An 18,594-nucleotide genomic window follows, 5' to 3' on the forward strand; every position below is an offset into this window, starting at 1 on the left:
GACGTCATGCCGAGTCGAAGGATATCCAATTTTACCATATCGGCCATTTTGGCTGTCGGCCATCTTGAATTATGTGCTAAAATGCTGTATTTTATCAACGCATGAACGGATTGTTGCAAAACTTGGTATGGGTCATCACCACGATACCCCAAAGTAGCCTGACAAGTTTCGAAACAGCGCCGCCTAGTGGAGATTTTTTTAAAAAAAGGCTCAGAACTTTGGGTGTGGTTGACTTATTTTCACGAGACTCATCTCATTAGACTCCTGAATCGTTGCCGAGTCCAACAATACCACACTTGCCAGGTTTCGTCGTATGGTTTGTGCACCGTTGTAATTTAGCGCTTAAAACTTTTTTGCCGATATCTTCGAAACCGCTAGTCCGATCGAGACAAAACCAGCGTCAGAAGTTCGGAAACATAGGTCGTTAGGCACAATCGAGAGCCCAAATGTCAAAATATTGATAGTAAGGGGTAGTAAAATCCAATCAAAGTCAGGTGTCAGGCTGAAACCCTATTGTAACTGTTCATTTTCCCATGACGCATCATTCTCCAGCTAAAACTGATCGGGCAGACCAAACCGTAAGTCGTAGAGACTTGAAACTTGCAGGGATGGTAGTACTCACAACGACTACTGACGTCACCGAAGCACGCCCCGATCGGCCTGACGGGGGTGCTACAGCGATCAAAAGTACGAAACGGCGATCAAAAGTACGAAACGGCTCATAACTCATCAAACGTAAGGCGTAGCCTCGAGTGCCTTATATCGCTGGAATCCTTGGCTCAAGGCGGACAAAATGCATGCCTCGGATTTGCTCGCCCTTCAGGCGCCAATTTCGAGATATTTTAGGTTTTTTGTAAAACATACTTTTGCAAATTACTCCCAGGTTCTTTGCCTGATCAGAACCAAATCACTGCAGAAATGTTCTCTGGAGAATGATTATCAATAATTATAAAAAAAACAACACATTTTGATTCATGGTCGCTAAGGGGAGCCAAAATGTTTGATGTAACCGGGACCTCTTTTACTAAAATGGCTATAACTTGTGAACGGAATGAGATATTTTCACCAAATTCAGGTCACATGTATTTGAGCTCAGTCTGGGATCACATGAAAAAAATCGCAACTATTAACCACTTGTTGGCGCTATTACAGGGGAAAAACACGTGAAAATGGCAATATAGGCACCCAAACATTAGTCAGATGACAATGGGCATTCATTGTCTTCATCCAGGTTGCCATGATAGTCTATGAGGACACTTGCATATCTCAAAAAACTCTGTATACATCATTGGCACAATGCCCTGAATGAGCATTCACCTCCTTAGACTCCTGAATCATTGCTTAATTCCAGTGATACCAAACATGCCAGGTTTCACCTTATGGTATGTGAAAAGGTGTATTTTAGCACCTAAAAAACCTTTGCGAATGTCTTCAAGACACATAACATAGGTCAATAGCTAAACAATAATGACCAAAAGCCAACATTTTGGAAGGAAGTGGCAAAAAAAAAAATCCAATCAATGCAGCCAATTCTCTCTAAATATAAGTGGCTATAACTTTAAAATAAAATGAGATATTTACAACAAATTTTACACATATATTTTTGGGCACTTTGAGGACACCTAAAAAAAAGCAGAGATGTGTTATAACTGTCAAAAAAACATATTTTTCCTTAGTTAAATTGCCTGTTTTGCTGTGAATGCTCTTTCCCATCTATGATCTAAGTTTATTTGTTTACTTGGATCCCCATTAGCCAGTACCTAGGCAGTGACGACTCTTCATGAGGTCCCAAAAAGTAAAAAATACAAAACTACATTAAAGCTGCAAGAGCAATGAAAGGGATCTCGCACCTGTGCCACCACCACCTTGGGGCTTTAGGAACACAGAGCACGGTGGCCAATATGCATTTAAGTATATAAAAATAGGAGGACTACATCAATCATTTGTATTTGCCACACTTCCTGCTACCGGGCTTTATTCAGATCAGATGCTGGACCTGCACCTGGACATGACCAATGCATCCCTGATATGTCTGAAGAGAGCGTGTCAACTAAACTCTGCCCTGTAAATGCTGCATCTAAACGACACCCTCATTAAACCCGTCTCCAGCACGACGACTCCAATCTATCGAATAATCTTACGAATATCTATTTATCTAATATGACTTCTGAACTGTAATGTTGCCAGAATTATAATCATACACTGTTTGTTCGTCGGCCAGAGGACAACTGGCACCCAAACTGGTTTCTCCCAAGGTTTCTTTTTCTCCATTCTGGCCTTGAAAGGAATTTTGGTTCCTTGCCACCGTTGCCTTTGGCTTGCTCAGTTGGGGACACCTAAATTTCAAATATATTACCGTTCTGCCCGCATTGACACTATATGAAAATTGAAATTAGCTGGATAGTTAGATAGTTAGATAGTTAACACTGTGAAGCTACTTTGAAACAATTGGACTTGTTGAAAGCGCTATTTAAATAAAGGTGACTTGACTTGACCAGCTGGTGGCACTATGACTAACTAAAATTTTGCAGAAACATCAGACTTTGTCAGGATGCCACAGACGAAACTCAAACTCAAAACTCAGTTCAATGAAACTCAAGATCTTTGAAATTTTACATCACTAAGGCTTAAGATTACACTGACCAAATATGATTCTGGTTCAATCTTAATGAGGAGTTAATCACAGTTTACTGTTGCCCACAGGTGGCACTATAACTGACTAAATATTGGCATGTAGACAACCATCGGTGCTCGGGCCCTAATTAAATCAACAACAATAAAATTAAACATACAAATCCCATTAACAAATTCCATTAAATGTTCCTTCCTTGTAAAACTCATTTTATAATATCTGATAGTAAATCATTCCATATTTTCATTCCTCCAGATATTATAGTCCATTGTTGTGCAGTGGTTTTCAAAACAAAATACATGACTGTCTGTGCACAGTTTAAAACAGGAGGAAGATCATTGATAAAATAATGATGATGATAATAATAGTCCTAAACAACTTCCTTGAGGAACACCACATTGCTCTTTAAAATCTGAATAACTTCCATAATAACATAAACAGTGACTATGTTTACATGGACAGCAGTAATCTAATTATTGCCCTTAATCTGAATAAGACAATAATCTGATTAAGGTGTTTACATGAGTTGATTTTAGAATATTCCGTTCATGTTCCCGTTTTACATATAGAACATAGCTCGATTAATGGCACGTCATTACGTCTCCATGCCACCCGACGGCCAATCATAGTGCGACTTTCATGGGTCTGTTAAAATCATTAGGCTCAGGCAAACCACTGTAACTTTAGGCTACCTGCGGGTGTCGCTGTCGGACAGTGTTCCTTTATAAAAATGAGTGATTTTTATACTTTTTAATGTAATATATATATATATATATATATATATATATATATATATATATATATATATATATATATAGGCTACGTTGTTTTATTTTTGTAATATTATATGTTGTGTCTTTCAGTTTTTTTTTAAGAGACACTGCCCATCTTGCCTCTTTCTTGACAGCCTACATTTCGATTAATAGCTTTGATTAATGATGAAAATTGAGGTTTCAAAATCGTGATTGTTTGGATTGTTTTTTTCTGCCGTCGAGCAACAGGCGTTCACTGAATGGCCATATGGCTCGCGAGCCTAGAGGTTCTCGACCGCTGTTGTAAGCAGACAATTATGAATCTGAGATTACAGATACAAACTTATTGTATTTTACTTTTACAATGTACTTTTACATATTACAACACAAAGAAAAAAATATAGAGGAGGCAGTGTCAGAATGAGCAGTCAAGCAAGACACGCACCAACCATAGCAACACGTCATGGCATCGACATTTCAAACTGACAGATACGTAAAAGATAAACGGGACATTTGAGTGCCTTGTTACTGTTTTGTACGCGCTGTTATATTAATTATAATTCAAATTCTGTTTTATTTGTCACAATATTATTGATGATTGTTGAGAGGGGCACTTTTGATACATTTTTAAAAAGGACAGGGGCTCGCGTTCCAAAGCCCTCCTCCGCTCTGCACTTGCCTGGTGTGTGTGTGTGTGTGTGTCCTGTCACAAAATGCGGCGAAAACTCCTACACGACGACGTTAATAGTTAGATTAAGGTGTATACATGTCTACAATGCACTTCGATAATGCGACTAAAATAGGCATACTCCACATGTCTTAATTCGATTTTTGTTTAAAGGTCCCATGGCATGAAATTTTCATTTTATGAGGTATTTCAACATTAATATGAGTTCCCCTAGCCTGAATATTGTCCCCAAGTGTATAGAAATGTTGATCGGTGTAAAACCGAGTTCTGGCTGTCTTTCTCTGCCTTTGAGAAAATGACAGGCCAGACAAGCCAATCCTGAAGTCTCCTGGTTTGACGTCCAAGCAGGAACGGTAACCTCCCTTTCCTCCGCCCAGAGAATCTGGCACGCCCTTGCAAGTGCTCGAGAGATCATTACTTGTGAACGAGTGAACGCTGGCAGTTTCTCAGTGTTTGGATGTACAAATGAAAACAGAAGTCTTTCTTCAGTTCCTTCTGATCTGTGATCATTAATTTTTTATGTGTAGCTAATTATTTATTATTCGTGCACACACTGCGGCTTCTCTCCCGACAGAAAGGTGTTTTCTATCTTGTGAGTCAGTGTTTTTGTTCGTCCTCGTCGCGTCTATCTGTTCTTAAATGTGCATACAGTCTTTTCTGCTCAACACCAGCAGAGTCACATCTGTAGAGATAAACCTCACACACGCCGAAGCTCGGCCTTCAACATCCCCGACCCCCAGTACTGCATCTGGCCCACAGCGGAGGCACCAAATGCGGCGTGAGATTAAGCAGAAGGGGGGTAAGCGTGAGCATATCCGGGCTAGCCAGCTTTCCCCACAATAAACTGGATTACATTCGATTACTGCTGCTGTGTCTTTGTTTGCGCTCTGTAACGTTACTCAATGCGCGTCACTGACGCTTTTCATATGATTGGAACATATCTAGAAATAATGCTATACTCAACACTTACTAACTCGTTCATCTCGCTGTAATGGTACATTGCATGTGTTACAAAGTTGGTAGAATAATGATGAAGACGGACTCGGCGTGACTGGGACTGTTTATTCAGAACTCTCAGATACAAACACAATAAACTCGCGCTGACAGACAGCGCTCTCATAACTCAGTAGTTACTATAAATAACTTTGTTAGCAATCGCTCCGTCTCCGTGATGTCCGGTTCGCAAACAAATCATTCTTTTGAATCGGTTCTTTTTAGTGAACCGAACCAGTTCACCAAATCGGACTGAATCGTTCTAAACGGTTCGCGTCTCGAGTCAGCGCTGATCCACATGAGTGACAATCCCTCCGACTAGAAATAAACGAATAACCTGAAGTATATGCTAGTACCTACAACAGTTCACCCTGAACTGAGACATGCTGAGAGAACTGATGAGAAGTGAACACAGGTCCATCCGTCTCTGGCAGACTCGTGCCTGCTCGTGCCTCGTTAAACCACGCCCCCTCCCTCCGCAAAGATGTCAGCCAATCACAACAGTGGCCGTTTTTACTGAAGTCTCACAGCAGACACGCCTCTTGAAGCAGGGCATTCAGCCACAGGGCAAACAGCAGTATAGAAAAAATGCCTTTTATTTCTAAATTATGACATTTTATGATGTAAAAATCATACTAACAATATAAGTACACCTCAGGAAACACTATAAAATAATAGAAAAATGCCATGCCATGGGACCTTTAATTCAAGTATGGCTTTAACCAGATTAAGGTAATTAGAAATCACTGTTTACATGGTAGATTCTTAATCAGAGTATGGTCTTAATCAGATTAATATCAGAGTATTGTTGTCCATGTAAACGTAGTCATTGTCACATATTAAACAATCAATTTATCCAGCAATAATTTATGATCCATTACATAAAATGCTGAGCTAAAATCTAACGATACAGCTTCTACTAAGTTATTGTCATCAATTTGTGCTCATACTACTCCCTAATATTGATCTGTAATTAATATTTAGACATTATAAAATCACTATTATAACATTTACAATCACATTTTGTAAAATGCATCACTTCCTTTCTATTGAAGTATTGGTATTGACAATTGTGCCACATGATGAGTAATGTGAAACCTGAAAAAAACTTGCAGTAAACATTTTGTTCCCACCATATATTTCACATATCTGTATCTACAACAAAATGTGTGTTTGTGTGTGTGAGCATGTTTAGTCTGTATAAAATATTATTGTTTAAGCCTATTGTTTAAGTATTATTGTTTAAGTATTCATTTTCCGCCATATTTTGTGGTCTCAGTAATACATTTTAGGTTGACATAGGGTTGACAAAACTCAGTATGGGTCATGACCACGATGCCCTGAGGTAGCCTGAGAGGTTTAGAAACAGCACCACCTAGTGGAGATTGCCCCTCCCAAATGCTTATAACTTTGGGTGTGGTTGACTTGTTTTCATAGGAGTAACTTTTTTTTGTCTCCTGAATCCTTGCCAAGTCCAACGATACCAGACTTGCCAGATTTCGCAGCATGGTAACTTAGCGCTAAAAAAACATTAGCGGATATCTTCGAATGCTAGTCTGACCAAGACGAAACCAGCATCAGAAGTTCTGAAACATAGGTCGATAGCCAAGTGTTAATACCCAAATGTCAAAATATTGACATTAAGGGGAAGTAAAATCCAATCAAAGTCAGGTGTCAGTAATTTTTTATGTGTTTTTTCATATAAATGTCTATAACTCAAAAACAAAATGAGATATTTTCACCAAAATCGACACACATATGTATGGGCTCACTCCGAGGACACATAAAAAATGGTGGTATCATATCTCTTGGTGGCACAATAATAGAAAAAACATGAAATACAGGATTATGAAAAAAATTAATTCTAGGCCTTTGTTTAAATAACGCTTTGGAGTATAATTACGAAACTCGTTATGTGTTCGAGTTCTGCACCATGCCCTGAAGGTACTCAAAAGGTTTCAGGGCAGCGCCACCTTGTGGTCAAAATGTATAACAAGATATACAAAAAGGCTAATAACTTTTGAATAAATTTGTCTATAATAATGAAACTGGTCATAATACATTCCTTGGCTACTGCTGAGAACATAAATATAAATTTTGCCATACTTGGTCAAACTTCCTGTCCTCCATCTTGCTATTTGTTAAAAAACTACTTCTTCAAACTCTCCTAGGCCGTTTGTCCGATTTTCACCAAAATGTAATCGTATCATCTTCAGGCTGTGCCAAGAAAATATTATGGATTTTGCGTTTATAGGCAAAACCGTTTTTGTATATGCGACGAATTTGAGGCATGATGCCAAAATGACTCTTGACGTTGTATCTCTGCAATGCTTTGACATATTGGCATCAAACTTTGCATGTGTCATTGTTCCCTTATTCTGACCACACCACATCAATTTCGTAACTGTGCCACCTATTGGTCAAAAGTGATAAACCATTAAATTATATTATTAGTGACTCTATATATGATATTTCAGCCATTTTGCCTAATCTTCTTAAACTGTATAATTGTTCATTGTTGCAGTTGGTTTGACACACTCAAACTACAATGCATTTTTCAGCCTATTGCCTAAAATCATCTTAAAACGTGATTAATTGCTCATTGCTGCAGTTGATCTGACACTGCCAGCCATTTTGGCATGTCTTGTCTTCTTCTTTGCGCTTGGCCCCGGTATTGCTGCTTGCAGCTATATTTTTAATTACAATTATATCTGCATTTATGTCAAAACCTAGAGACTTTCACACATAAAAATGTCATTTATTAATATGTATTCGTGTCAAAATGACAAACAGCTTTTCCTATTCTATTTTGCCTGGAAACGCTTCCAACACTCTTGCGTGTCGCATCGGTTCTATTTCTAGCATGTGCTTTCGGCATGGCTCGAGCCGCGCGTGTCACGCAGCCAGTGTGTACCTTGCCTAAAGGATGAATAAACATCCACACGCGATGCTTCTTTGCCGTCGTGTTTACATTAATGAATACAAAGTATGTACATTAACACAAATGAATACAGTCTCACACTTTTTCGAAAAAAAGTTCTGAGTTATGTGATATTTTATTCATGCCATGTATGCACATTCAAGTTCACTCAAATGCATACTCAAAACATCATATACATCCTCACACTAGCGGTGAATCGGCACGAAATAAACCCATAATACAGAATTAATGAATATAGGATAAACACAATAACACAACGTTACTGTCTGTGGTTCGGCGGCCGGCGGGAGATGTGACGTGGCGTGTCTCCTGTAATTAGTACTTAGTGTACCTTAATGTGTACCTTAATGTACACTTAGTACATTGTAGTTAAGGCCACCTAATATAAAGTGGGACCAGGGATATTTTCTACTGTGTATAGGTATCCAAGTTTTATTGAAAGCATATTTTGCCAGTGGTGAAATACCCCTTTAAATCTTCTGAAGTCATACGATAGCTTTTCGTGAGATACAGATTGATATTTAAATCATTATTTTCTGGGTATCAATGACCAGATTGCAAATCATTCAGACTAATTTTGTGAACTGAATCAACCAATGTATTGAAATGATCTTATTCAAAACAATAAAAATACAGTTAACAAACCTAACTGTAGATTTTTTGGTTTACTGAATAGCTTCTGAAGACTTGAGTGCTTGAATCATATTAACTACTTGACAGCACCAGTTCTCTATCAAAACTTCTCCTTTTGTGTTCCACAGAAGGAAGGAAGTCCTACAGGTTTGGAACGGCACAAGGGTGAAACTACTAACCCTAGTTTTCATTTCTTTAAATTTTGCTAGGCACCTTAAATCTTGATGCATTTCCAAAAAGTACTCTACGTTTTTGTTATTTGAGTCTGACTTTGGGCAAAACATGCAAAATGCTATATAATGCGTGAATCTGTTTGCAACATCAAGAGCGATGACAGGGTTCATATCAGAGCTGTGAACATCAGTGTCCAGACATTCCTTTGAGGTCCTGATTCATTTCCATGGTGCTCCGGATTAATTTCCATGGCGCTCAGTGGCATGGATAATGTGCCCCAGCTGAGGAACAGATGACTCAGACACTTAACAAGTGCTCAGACACTCAGCAGGCCTCATGCTTCAGGGGATCAAAGCGTGGCTGCAGAAACTGCAAGCCCCTGTAATTGTGTACAATGAGATGGTGAGTCGGGCATTCCAGGTGCTATTTCAACAGGTGCATATGCATGTTACAATACAGATGGCAAAGGCCTTCACGGCCTTGATCACAATTTGAGTACAATTTACCCACACCATGCCTGCCATTGTTCTCCAGACCTGCTGTGTTTGTCTGCGTAAACAGAACGAATGATGCCAGATGCCATTTTGTTATCCCATACTTTTTTCTTCCCAAACAATAAAAAACAAAACAAACACCTTAAAGGTGCATAGCTGGTGTTTTACCAGTTTTAGAGGGGTTTTGACACTTTGAAGCTGGGAAACCTCTAGTCCAGCTTAAACCGTTTACTCTAAAAAATGGCTGGGTTAAAAACAACCCAATTGGCAACCCAGCGCTGGGTTAAATTAACCCAGTGGCATTTTTACCCAGCAGGCTGGGCTGTTGAGAAAACCCAAGATGTAGTCAATTTTTACCATTGATGGATTTGCTATTCTGGGTTATTCTTATAATTTCTCCTGTGCATTAGCCTACTGTAAAACTAGACGATCATGAAAGAACAAATAATGAAGAATACATGTTTAGAATGTTAAAACAATAATTTTTAATGCTTGTCCACTGGTACAACACACAAATGTGTTAAAATTGGCAACAATGACAACTACAACAGTAGCCTAATATATTCTGTCAATTTCTTCACGTTAAATCAAACTTTTACTTTGACGGGTTGCCGTGCACCTTTGAGTGTCTGTGTTCATGATATGTGTCACAATTCGCCTAGGCAGCAGGAAATCAGGAAGCGGAACTTCAAACAAAGATGGGTATTTAATAATAACAGATGAACAGAATGGCAAACACTGGTAACATACACAACATCAACATCAGGGCGGGTCAGGAGCCCGGGCGGAGCAGGAGACCAGAGCGGGTCTGGAGCCTTGGGCGGTACAGGAGTCTTTGGGCGCCTTGGCGGTACCAGAGCCCCACCCACATGTGTGCCACCCACGTTTCCCACCCACAGGTACATAGCCCCCCCCCCCCTCCCAAAATTTTCTTTGGGGAATTCAGGGGTGGAGTGGAGGGCTCGTGGAATGGGGTGGCCTTATGGGTTGGAGCGGCCTCGTGGAAGCCTGGAGCGGGCTCGTGGAAGCTTGGAGCGGAATCTAGGAGACACGGAGCGGGCACAGGAGAGTCTGGAGCAGAATCCAGGAGACACGGAGCGGGCACAGGAGAGTCTGGAACGGAATCCAGGAGACATGGAGCGGGCACAGGAGAGTCTGGAGGAGAATCCAGGAAACCCGGAGCGGGCACAGGAGAGTCTGCAGCAGAATCCAGGAGACACGGAGCGGGCACAGGAGAGTCTGGAGCGGAATCCAGGAGACACGGAGGGGGTACAGGAGAGTCTGGAGGAGAATCCAGGAAACCCGGAGCGGGCACAGGAGAGTCTGGAGCAGAATCCAGGAGACACGGAGCAGTCACAGGAGAGTCTGGAGCGGAATCCAGGAGACACGGAGCAGTAGGAGCACTCCCAAAGTCTATCAACTACCGCTCCAGTGGATCTGCCGTGGTCGCGGCCGTCACGAGTCGGGGGCTTTGCGGCAGCCGTCCTCTTCCGCCTGGGCTTGGGGACAGGCAGGACCTTCCCGGCAGGCCCACTGGAGGGATATGCGGAGGAAACTGGCTGAGGGTGAACTGACCAGGCAGCGAGCTTTTCTGAGGGGACTGGACGAGGAAGATTCTTAGGAACCTCTTCTACAATCTCGAACTCTGAACAATTTAGGAACAATATCAGATTGATTGTCTCGCCTAGGGAATAGGAACTGGCAGGTTCCAGGAAACGAATAGTGTCCTCGTCCAGGCCCATCAGAAAAAACGCATTAAGCAGTGCATCTGGCCAGTTCACCAGATAAGCAAGCTCAGAGAATTCCTCCACATACCTCTCCAGTGGGCGACCGTTCTGCCTAATCCCCCAGAGGCGATTCTCTGCCGAACTGCCTTCCTCTGGGGACACTGGAGAGAGCAGGAACAGAAAAATGCCCATCTTGCTGAAGTCCTTTCTGTCTTGGTCCGTTCTTCTGTCACAATTCGCCTAGGCAGCAGGAAATCAGGAAGCGGAAATTCAAACAAAGATGGGTATTTAATAATAACTAGGGATGGCTGATGAGAAACTGACGTTTCGGCGCTTTGCCGAGATCCCGAAGCACAGATGTTTCGAAACACTGCTCCGAACTGTGATTCGAAACACCAATGTCACGTGACTATGGCTAAATGAAGCTTCGAAGTGTTTCATCAGGTGGTGCCTGTCGAAACTGTGTTGATTAAAGGGGACGGGAACAAACCACACAGTAACACATCCACTGCATGAAAAGTGGGATTTTCGACCCCCTAAAAGCCTGTAGACTCCCGGAAATCTCCCTAATTTTCGGCAGTTTTCGACAATTTAGAGGCAGCAAACGTCGCGTTCGTCTGTGCCACAAATTGTCGTAAACGAACCATGACGTAGGTGGAGAGCCCCCCGCTGAGAGACCGCGCTGAGGTGCGATGCCTCTAATTAGCCTATGAATAGCAGCGAAACCAGAGAGTCAACGGCCAGACTTGAATTTACTCACTCAGTATTGGCTGAAGCCACTACTTTTAAACAAGAAAAATCCCTCGTGATTGGTTGGCAGATCACTGCAAACCAATCATTATTGGTAACCCTGGCTCATTATAAATCTAAACCCCAATAATGATAATAAATATATAATTTATGTTGTAATAATTTATGTTTTATATTAATGTTATTGTGCTATGAACTACACTATTCATACCATCAAGGAACATATGGGAAAATTTGCCCGGACCGTGCCGTTTATTCAAAGAAAGAGCTTCATTTATAAACACACAGCTGTTTATTCAAAGAAAGAGCTTCATTTATAAACACACAGCTGTTTATTCAAAGAAAGAGCTTTATTGTTAAACACACAACTATGTACAGTGCAGCAGTAATGTCTCTTATGTTGTCTTCCAAAAACGTCAAAAAGAAGCGCCCAAAACATTCGGGAAACACAGGCGTATATGGTGAGTTGCCCTGTATTTCGGTATCACCTCTAATCTGGATTGCAAAGTGGCACAGAGTTCGGAGAGACACCCCGACAACAATGCCGTCTTCCTCATCAGATATGAGTTCAATGGTCGCGCACTTCCAAATGTCCACCTCATCCTCAGCCAGCACACTTCGTCTTGCTTCCAGCAACTGTGATACAATCCATAAAGACAATAAGCAACCTGAAAAATACTCACATTGACAAAAAACGGATCAAATAAATCTTACCCTTTTTCTTCTTGATCGACTCCGAGCTAAACTTCGCAGTTTCCGCCTGCGATGTAAGTTCAGGTTGTGACGTCTTACAGGCAGCTGGAAAACAATTACATGAGACTGGTATTAATAAAAACAGTCACGGTAAAATTAAACAAGGAATGAGAAAAACATTAGAAGTTATACTTACACACAATGTCGTCGTGATCAGCGGTTAAATCTGGACTCGTGGAAATCGCTCCAAGCAGATAAGAGGTCACGGCTTCGTTATGAGGCGAGGATAGTCTGTGTAAACAAAATGTGCAGTTTTAAGCTCGGATCTATTAACGCATCCATTTCCTTATACAGCTGAATAAAAGCATATTCTTTAAATCGTAACGTTACATTACCCATGCTCTGGTTCATAGCGCCTGCAGTTTGCCTCAGAGTTGTGAAGACGCCAGAAAGCTGAAAATTAGTCGAAAAAGTTGGCCGCGTCCATGCAGAGGAGTTGAAGGGGAGCTGAAGGCGAGACGGCGTCCTGTCATTGTTGATCACGAAAAAGCAAAGCAGCAAAAACACAAGAAATGTATATAAAAAAAAAGAGTCCAAAACACGTCTGTTTAAAGCTCGTCTTCAAGTTTTGTACCAAGTTTTGCGTCATGGCCATGACCTCGTACGTGATTGGACGAGGGCGAGAAGCTCGTCGGGCTCCTCCAATCACATGCGAGGTCATTGTTATAAGGATGTTTTCCAGAATTAATGAAAAAACTCTGTATTAATACATTTTCCTGGACAGAATGGAAAATGTATTTAGTACCACATGCATGTACAGACTACAGTTCTCGCTCACAAATTTGATGGGATTAGGATTGATTGTCTTGATATAGTCAGTTTATGACAGTTTACAAAGAAGGGAGTCTAACAACAAACTGATTTTAAGAAATGTATTAAATTAACAAGAAAATGAAACAAAAGAATGTTAAGAGGTGAATAAAATACAAAAATGTTGATGTATTTTGGCTGTGTGTGCGTGTGTGTCTGCCTGCACAGGTGTGTGTGTGTGTGTGTGTGTGTGTGTGTGTGTGTGTGTGTGTGTGTGTGTGTGTGTGTGTGTGTGTGTGTGTGTGTGTGTGTGTGTGTGTGTGTGTGTGTGTGTGTGTGTGTGTGTGTGAGTGCGTGCGTGCGTGCGTGTGTGTGTGTGTGTGTGTGTGTGTGTGTGTGTGTGTGTGTGAGAGAGAGAGAGAGATAGAGAATCACAAGAGTCCGGAAATCAGTCCACAGAGGGGCTTAATTTATCCCTATATTCTTCAACCTCATTGAGGTTTCAGACCACCAAGGAGCTCCAGAAAAACCTATTATATTTATTTTCACTTTATTTAAGTTAATGGGTGTGGCAAAAGTGCTTCAATTACATATAGGCATAACACCGTAACTTTTTATTTTGTGTGTATTTTTTTTTACATAACATTGGTTATTGCTAATGACATACAGAGTAATTAATCTACTCTGTTAGCCCGGACAAGTTGAATCTACTTAAAAAATTGGAGCAAACTGGTTGCTCTAAAAATTTTGTAATGTGAACTAAAACGAGTACATTTAACTTAAAATGTTTTAGTTAAAACAATTCAGAACCTAGATAAAACTCCCCCTGCTGCTACTCTGATTTGCATTTGTGTAGCTCACAGCATGTTCATTTACATGTTAAAGCCTCCCCTAGAATTAAGGGGAGGGGGGTCATGGGGGGACAACTGCCAAGCAAGGCCCACGTCAATTTCCGACAATTTACGGCAGTTTTCGGTGTTGCCTGCAAATTGCCGTACACAGTCGTAAACCTGAAGTTTCACGGCAATCTACAGTGCCACATACTGACGAAAATCCCACTTTTCATGCAGTGATCTGTATGAACCTAATTCCCCACAAAGTCTAAAAGTGAAGTAAATCCATCTTCACCTCATGGGGTTTTGTGAGAGGAGAGAGATTTTGTGATAGCAGTGATTTTGTGAAATAAGTGAGATTTATAGTGCACTTTGGTTAGTTAGGCTATATTTAAGCTAGATTTAAATGAGATATATTGATAGACAGTGAAAGATAGGATAGATATAGTGACACATTCATATAGGCTAAGTTAGATAGTGACAGATAGCACAGCATACGTTAGAGATATAGAATTATATAGATTCATAGGTGATATAGATAGATATATTAATAGAATAGATAAAAATGGAGGCTCCAGATAAGAGATGCCATACATTTTTTTATTGCTGAACAAATAATCATTTACAAACAGCATGGCAATAACAGAATATTTTTGTATTACAAAATACAGATCAGGTGCTTGAAAGTACAGTAGAAAAATATATCAGGCAAATCATAGTAAAAGAAACACAAAACATTAAAGGGGCTAGGGTTTTGAAGATCATATTCTTCAATAATGGAAAAAAGACTGATTGCATTTTGATAACTTTGAGGGCTTTTGTATAAGAGTTAAACTCATTATGAAATTAATCAAATCTTGGTTTCACCTTTAAGAACTTTTATTTGTGTATTTAACATTTTCCCAGCATGAGGATGTTGTTAATCAGGAAGTTATCTTTGTTATTGTCCATTAGAAGAGATGCCGTACATTTGTGGTGTGGGAGCATTTCCATTCAGAAACACCAAATAAAGTGAGATGTGCAGGGCCGTGCAGAGAGTTCTTCAGGGGCAGGGGCTCAAATGTAAAAAAGGGGCTATATATATATATATATATATATATATATATATATATATATATATATATATATATATATATATATATATATATATATATATATATATATATATATATATATATATATCCTTATGCTCATCAAGCCTAAATTTATTTAATCAAAAATACTGAAAAAACAGTAGCCTATTATTGTGAAATATCGTTACATTATCTTCTTTTTAACTTTTTATTAATCTAACCCTAACCCTAAGCCCATCTTGAAAAAAGTATCACAGTTTCCATCATTGACATTAAATCCTCATATTAGAATGATTTCTGAATGATCATCTGACACTATGCTGAAAATCCAGCTGTGATCACAAAAATAAATTATATTTTAAATTATTTTAAAATAGAAAACCATTATTTTAATATATTTCACAATATTGCTGTTTTTTTATCATATAAATGCAGGCTTGAAGAACATAAGAGACTTCATAATGCAGCATAATATTCAAAAATGTTAACGTTAATTTAATAAAGTCCTTTCACGTAACCATTTCGCCAGCCTACACTTCACATAAAGGCCTGTAGGTGCCGGTGGCACTTGGGTTTTGTTAACTTTGATAGTTTCATGAAATAGTAAACGGTGTATCAATATAGGCTACATAAATACAAGTGAATTTAACACTACTTACCATTAATGCGACTTTTGCTGCTGCATGGTTTTGTGCAGGGATTTGTTTGTTGTCAGTTAAAATCCATTTTGTCAGTGATGCAATTAATAAAATGAGACAAACCGCAGGAAATCGTTCCACAAACGTTAGTTCGTCTGTCCATGTCATTTTTAACCGATTTATGAATAAGAACAGAAAATTACCGCTCCACTTCACATCGCCCAATGGAATTTGAACTTGCTTTGCCAGATCACGATTGGTTGGTGTATTATACACTAACAAACGGGCATTGGTGATTGTGTAATACTTTAAAATATATAATATATAGATGTGTAATTAAATCAACACATTAGCTCTGATTATGGATGAAAAAAAAAATATTGGTTTACTTTTTCCCCGTAAGGCCACACACTCTCTGAAAGGACCATATTTGGCTCGAGAGCCGTTTCCGAACAGTGGAAAATCAGCTGTCAATCAAAACGCACGCAACCCATAGCAACGCGTTATAGCAACGCCTCAACAGAAATTGTCCGACTTTTGAGCCGTCCATTACTATTGTATACATTGTCATGTTATAATAATCACATTTATTTAGTTTTATTGACCACGATATTATCATTGATATTTGTCTGAGAGGGGCACTTTTGATTCATTTTGAAAAAGGGCAGGGGCTCGAGCACCCAAAGCCCCCCCCCTCTGCACGTGCCTGGAGATGTGTGTATTGTGATAGGCAGCTAGCCTTGATGCACCATTTGAGGAGCACTCATCCTTGCATTTTGGAGGGTGCAGAGGACAACAAGTGTCCTATGTGAGAGAATTTTTTCAAAAGCTGGAGAAATTATATTTTAAAAAAGAAGTCAGCTAACTCCTTTAACAGCAGAGCAAATAATATTTTTGAATAAAAATGTTATGTGACACATTGTGGCTTTATTTATTTTTATTAATGTTCAATTTTCATGACCACAAAAAAAAAACTAGAGTTATTCACAATGAGGAGGCTACAGGTTACAAAACCAAGATCATGTAGTTGTCAGACAGATGTTAAAAACTGTTTTTTTTTTTTACATGGATCATTGTCTACGGTGACGCATTGCTGCCAAATACATTATATTTTTCCACTCAATTATGTCGTAATAACGAGATCGTATGTCATTTTATCGTAATAACGAGATCTTATGCCGTTAAAACAACGTATATTTTCTCCTAATAAAGGCATGTGTTGTGATGTGTGTATATATGTCTGTATCCACATTAGAGAATTTATTTAGCCCATGCCTTTGTCACACTTGTTTTTAAAAGCAGTAAAATAGGCTCATCCTCTGCCTGTTTCAGTGGCAGTGCCCATAGCACGAAATTGTTGTAATTTAGTGATGTAGCCTTCTTAACAGCTATGGGTAGCAGGTGCCATGGATCGCTCATGATTAGCGCGTAGCTTTAACCTAGTGTAACAGCTGGATGGAACCAGGAGAGTTGAGGACACTACACCAGGATGGTAGTTTACACACAATACTTTATTAATTATTAAAATACAACAACCTCATAAAACACATTACCCCCCCTTGTGTCAGTCGGCACAGTCACACGTAAGCGAGCTCACGTACGCAGGGAAGATACTCTGGGGTTCCCCTTGTCGATTACGTCACACAGATTGGTCTCAGGTTTGCATCATCCACAGCCCGGTTTCTGGGTTTCGGGTCACTCAACAGTTCTCTCGGTGTCCTTGGGAGCTCTCCTAGCCAGCGATTCAACTCCTAACTATCTAACACATTTGCCCCCCGCTAGCTGATTATCTTCACCGCCGGAGAAACGAATTGTCCAGAGCGGCCGGTTAGCATTTCCCCCAAGTGAGAGCTCTCACCACCAAAACTCAGCCCGCGCTCTTCTTGAGCGGCACTCAAACACTACTTATATAATCAGGATTCACACGCATCACCTGCGCACATTAATTTAATTATGGAACACCGCTTCACATTAACTGAGGGGCGTGTACGTTAACCATAGCCATGCTTCTACTACTACACTAGTAATGACGGACCCCGGTGCAGCCACAAATATCATAACTATCTATAGGCCTACTGTAATTAAGACATTCAAGAAATGTATTAAAAAGAAAGACACTTTCAGCCTTACTCAAAGGCAGCGGAAACAGGCCAGTGGGTTCGTTACGCACGTCAATCCATTCTCCGCGTTCTTATTTTGCTTCTTATGTATTAAATATACAGGCAATTAGTTTATGGAACCTTGATCAAAATTAAAATACAATTTATAGAAAATGAAATTCACTTTAAAGAAATGATTTCTGCAAAACAACACAACAATAAAATTCACGTCTGACCCCACTCCATGTCTCCAGACATATTGCGCGTTTTATAGCCTATATAGGCTACTCATGCCGACGAAGGTGCCCGCAAATTCTTTAATATTTATAATTTTTGCAGTTATTTTGGCTCGGAATTTCGTTTGTTGGAAATATGAACTGAATTTAGAAATTAAATTTGAAATAAAAACTTTGCGTTTAATAAACAAAATACATTTTTGAAGCGTTTGGAGTGGAGTTGGCTACATGCAAAACGTAGCCTATTTAGATTCATAGTTAGGCTATATGTTTAAATATTAGCCTATTATATTATTGTTTTAATTTCATATGTTGATGATGAAAAGTGAGCAGCATGAGTAAGATAGGCTATAAGACGCACAATATGTTTGGAGACATGGAGTGGGGTCAGACATGCTTTTTATTGAGTGTTGTTTTGCAGGAATAAT

The sequence above is a fragment of the Gobio gobio genome (assembly GCF_949357685.1).
Source record: "Gobio gobio genome assembly, chromosome: 24".
NCBI lineage: Eukaryota > Metazoa > Chordata > Actinopteri > Cypriniformes > Gobionidae > Gobio > Gobio gobio.